General features: G+C 46.1%; 1 protein-coding gene across 1 annotated transcript in view; it reads left to right on the top strand.

Moving 5' to 3' along the window:
* The window catches only part of DNAH11 (dynein axonemal heavy chain 11), a 279,731-nt gene that overhangs the window by 130,206 nt on the left and 144,125 nt on the right, over nt 1–5,400 (top strand). The gene's annotated exons all lie outside the window — the stretch shown is intronic.

The raw sequence follows: 5,400 nt of genomic DNA, 5'->3' as shown, positions 1-5,400 counted from the left end.
GTCCAAGTCACTGATGAAGACATTAAAGAGTATCGGTCCAAGGACCAAGGCCTGCAGGACCCCAATGCCCACACCCTTCCAGGTCGAAACCGACCCATCCACTACGACTCTCTGGGTGCGACCCTCTAGCCAATTCGCCACCCACCGGACTGTGTAGTCATCCAAGTCACAGCCTCTTAACTTGTTCACCAGTATGGGGTGGGATACCGTATCGAAGGCCTTCCTGAAGTCTAAGTATACGACATCCACCCCTCCTCCTGTGTCCAGGCGTTTCGTAACCTGGTCATAAAAAGAGACTAGATTAGTCAGGCACGATCTGCCTGCTATGAACCCGTGCTGGTTTCCCCTCAGCATAATTTGTCCTGCCGGGCTCTCACAAATGTGAGCCTTGATAATTTTTTCAAAGATTTTGCCGAGGATAGAGGTGAGACTGACTGGTCTATAGTTGCCCGGGTCCTCCTTCCTCCCCTTCTTGAAAATGGGGACCACGTTGGCCCTTTTCCAGTCCTCCGGGACTTGGCCCGTGCACCACAAGCGTTCAAATATTTCCGCCAGTGGCTCTGCAATGGTGTCGGCCAGTGCCTTCAGTACCCTCGGATGGAGCTCATCTGGGCCTGCCAACTGAAAGGGATCCAGTTCTTCCAAGGCATCTCTGTCCCATCTCCTGTGGCCACAGAGAATAGTTTATCTTCATCCTTTCTGTAATCACCCTTTGAGCATTTAAAGACTGTTAACAAATCCACCCACCCCCTCAGTCTTCTCCAGGCATAATATATCCACTGCTCTGTCACTTTGACATAGAAGAAAATCAAGTTGGTCAGGCATGGCTTGCTCTTCATAAATCCATGCTAGCTGTTTCTAATCACCTTGTTCTCTTTCAGGTACTTAAAAATGTACTATTTGATGATCTGTTCCATAATATTTCCCTTATTGAGGTCAGACTAACTACTTTGTCATTCTTCTGATTGTCCTTGTTCCCTTTTCCGGTCATCCAAAACCTGACCTGACCTGCATGAGTTCTCAAAGATGATAGCCAATAGGGCTGTGCGAGGCTTCAGTAGCCGATTCGATTAGGAGGAGATCCAGTCAGATTCGGGGGCCGAATCTCAAAATCGAATCCGAGACCCATTAAAAGGTCTGAATTGAATAGGAAACCTCTGAATTGATTTGGAAGCCTCCAAATCGATTTAGAGATTCAGGCAGTCCCTGCTTGCCAATGCAGGAAGCTGGACCCAGGCAATAGGGAACAGGGAGGCTGGAGGAGTGGGGAGGGGACCATGGGGGGTACTCCTGCCCAGCCCCAGCCCCTGCCAAATCCCCCAGTCCCCCTGAACACCCCACCAGCCGCAGCCCCCAGAGCTGCCCTCTCCATAGCTTCCCTGACCAGCCCCAGCATCCCAGCACTTTAAAAAAAAAAAAAAAACAACCCACACTCACCAGCAGCAGCGATTGGGGTCTCTGGGGGCTTGTGGCAGAGCCCCCCACCATACAGCAGGGGCAGCCAGGATCGGCCCCCCCACCTGGCACCCGCATGGCAGCTGTCACATCACGCAGGTGCAGCCTGGCTTAGCAGGATGCTGTGCGTTGTCCCAGAGCTGGGGCGGCTCCAGCAGTCAGCTGGAGCCTGGCAGCACTCAGCCCGAGCAGCCCCAGCTCCCAGACAGTGCACGAAGCCCTGCAGCACCCTGCTAAGCCACGTTGCACCCACATGATGCAACAGCTGTCGCATGGGTGCCAGGCCGGGGGGGGAGGGGGAGGGGAGTCCATCCCCGCTGCCCCGCATTGCACAGTGGGGCTCTACCATGAGCCCCCAGAGACCCTGATCACCACTGCTGCAGCCAGTGAGGGTGGGGCTTTTTTTTTTTCTTTTTTTTTTTTTTAAGTGCCGGGTTGCTGGAGCTGGGCAGGGCAGCCATGGGGGGTGGGGGAGTGGGTGGGTATGAGGCCCCACTCGCCACTGCCATGCCCCCGTTGCTGACATTGCTGCTGCTGTCTGTTTGATTCAGAGGAGATTCAGCCCAAATTGTGGCAGTGATTCGAATTAAAATCGAATCGCTGTCCCTCCTAATCGACCGAATCCGAAGCTAAATCGAATATTTGCTGCTCTCACAGGCCTAATAGCCGATGGCTCTGAAATTACTTCAGCCATCTCCTTCAGTACTATGGAGTGCATCCTGTTTGCTTCTGCTAACTTGAAAACATCTAGCTTCTTTAAGTAACCTGTTTTTACACAACTATAGGTTGCTTATCTCCTCCCCTATCTTTGCTGCCAACTGTACTTCTCATATGGTAGCTGACTTTATTTGTGAAAACCAAAGTAAAGGCATTAAATGCTTCAGCCTTCTCCAGGCCATCCAATAACAGATTACGTTTTGCATTCTGTAAGGAGCCGACATTTCTCTTCGGATTATCTTTCCTGCCTGCTTCTACAATCCTTTTCATTCCCTTTTACATCTCTTCCCAAATGCATCTCAAATTGTGTCTTGGCCTACCTGGTTTTCTCCCTACATGCCCATGCAATACTCTTATACACTTCCCTACAACTGCCCCATCTGCCTGGAGCAGGGGCAGAGTCCTCTCATTGGTGTTACACACCCTCCCCCTGCTATTCTGCCAACAGTTATCAGTTTAACTTTTTCCCAGCCGTTGCCTAATTAAGGCTTTGAGAAGGTTAAGAACAGTGACTGTAAGAGGGTTAAATCTATAGCTGCTGGCAGAGGAGGAGGGGGAGTGGTGCAGACAAGATTGCTCTGCCCAAGCTCCCTGAGATCAGAAGCATTCAACCCAGGATGGGTGCGTGCTGAGCAAAGCCCTCTGCCTCCATTCTGGTGCAGAAATCAATTTCCTTAAGACATGCATTCCAATTCTGAATCAGTACTTTTTGGGAATATGGTTTGTGCAGTATGCAAATAAATATAGTAATATAATCACATTTCCACTTCCTGTAGGATTCCTTTTTCAGTTTCAATTCACTGAAGAATTTTAGAGTTGATCTCCTGTGCACGTCCTGTTCAGTCATTTCATGGAGATACCTTGCTTCTGTGACCTTAATATGCCCTCCTCAAAGTACAGCGAGCTTTCCTGGACACTGTATTCACTCAGGCTCGCCTCCCAGGGGCTCCTGGCTGCCAATTCCCTGTGTGTGTTAGTCTGCTTTTCTGAAGTCCATCGTTTTTATACTTGTGCTCTCCTTTCCTTTGGATCCTGAATGTTATCATTTCTTGATCTCTTGCACCCAAATTGGCTTTCACCTTCACACCCAATTCCAAGGAAAAATAATCCAGTCAATATCTCTTTGTTTGTGAACAGCAACTAAAGAAGAGCTTCCTCCTGGTTTGCCTTTCTACCACCCATACCAAGAAGATATCTTCAGCACACTCCAGGAACTTGTTGGGCTGCCCATGCTGAAGTCAAGTACTGCCTGTATTGTATTACCCTCTCAGCAGATGTCATAATACTTAAAGTCTCCCTTGAGGACTAGATCCTGCTATTTGGAAGCTTGGATTAATTGTTTAAATAAAGTCTTGTCGAGCTCTTCCTCCTTGTTTGGTGGTGTGTAGCAGACATCCACTATGACATCCCCCTTGCTATTCTCCCTTTTGAACTTGACCCTAGAGACTTTCAGTCTATCTCCTGTTTTATACTGCACCTCAGGACCAGCATACGTATTTGTATGCCTAGAACAACCACCTCTTTTCCCCACTTCCTATCTTTCCTGAACAATTTAGCTGAATTTAGTTAAATAATTTTTAGTATATAGAGATAACTAATTAGGTGCACAAATACAATAACAAATGTACACATGCCAAAAGTTATCAGCAGTTATATTCGCTGTTCCTATTTTTATATAGCCTTTATGCTGCTGATTCACTTGTTCTTCTCAGCCTGGGCTCTGGATCATTAGATGTTTAGAGTACATGCTTGGCACCTGCAAGAAATAGGCCGCTAGCTGTGAAGCTGAATGGTCCCATCAATGACATCCATCAGTCTTTTGTAACTAACTTCTCATCTTCCACTGATATCTGTTATAAAGATTATAGTTTATGAGGGAAGACAGCCCATTTTTTCTACTTGTCGTATTCTTCTGTATAACATTTTCCTTGCTTGATTTATGTTAGAGACATAACTTCATGCAGATTAATCGCAAGAATAATGAACATGCATCTATATAAAGAATATTCATATCCCCTTGTTTTTTGTGTAAATGTAGAAGTTGATAGTCTAGTCTCTTAATGGCTTAGACATAAATTTAGAGAAAATCTACACCCTGTTATCTTTGTGGCTTTGAAAGGCTAGTCCAAAATAATTTGACAAAGGTTTTCATAAAAAATCATCCCTCCTTATTTTTGTCACAGTACAATTTTTCTGTGAGCTATTATCAATATTTAATATTTTCAGCCAGCACATAAGACTTTTTTGTTAACATTTGCAATGTTGATGAAATACTGAAATTTGGACCCTTAAACAATCTCTGCTTACTTGTATTGTAATAGTACCTAATGACCACAACTGAATCTGCAAACCTGAGTTGTGTGGTGAAACCTAAGTATATTACATGTTGAGTGCAAACAGCTGGAATTTGATCTAGAGGTGTAAGCTGTATTCCAAGGTGAATGGACAATGGTGGGCTGATATTAAATAACGTATTCAGTACAATCTACAATAACAATTGACAGGTATTGAGATGGGATTGAGAGGGATGACCAAGGAGTACCAGGAACCATTTTGAATGACCATACTATACCTATAAAGGGGTTACTACCAGTTTAGAAAATATCTGATTAACATTCTTGATTGTCTGTTCATGTAAATTTAGAAACATTGAACAGATTAGACCTATCACCAAGTGTGTATCAGTATAGCCAAGTGTAGTACTAGTCTAATTGTAGGTACATGTCCTTATGTCCCTGAAGGTTGATGTTAACGGAGTTTTAGATGCTAATTGTGGTTAGGATTAGAGGGTGACTGATTGTCTCTGTATGCTACTTATAGTCACTTTTTTTTTTTTTCCAGTTGTCTTAGATTATGAACAGTACTGCAAAAAAATAATTTGGACAAAACTAGATCATTTATACCAGGGGTGCTCAACCCCTGGCCCATGGGCCAGATCCAGCCCATGGCACTTTCTAGACTCACATGGAGCCCCAGACTCTGTGTGCTGGATCAGGTATCCAACCTTAGTTTGCAGGGTAGTACTGGGCCACAAGGCCTAGTCCCTTGCACCTCAGGGCCCAGTCCCAGTATAAGAGGCTGGGAGGAGGCAGTGACCCCTCCCACCCACCCCCAGGGCCCAGTGCCAGTGCATGAGGGTGGGAGGGGGCAGTGTCAGGTCCCTGAGGCACAATCCCAGTGGGAGTAGATGGTGCCAGGCCCTTGGAGCCCAATCCTGGTACATAGGGA

Source organism: Alligator sinensis, unplaced genomic scaffold (assembly GCF_000455745.1).
Source record: "Alligator sinensis unplaced genomic scaffold, ASM45574v1 scaffold1112_1, whole genome shotgun sequence".
Taxonomy (NCBI): domain Eukaryota; kingdom Metazoa; phylum Chordata; order Crocodylia; family Alligatoridae; genus Alligator; species Alligator sinensis.
This window is presented reverse-complemented; position numbering and strand designations above follow the sequence as displayed.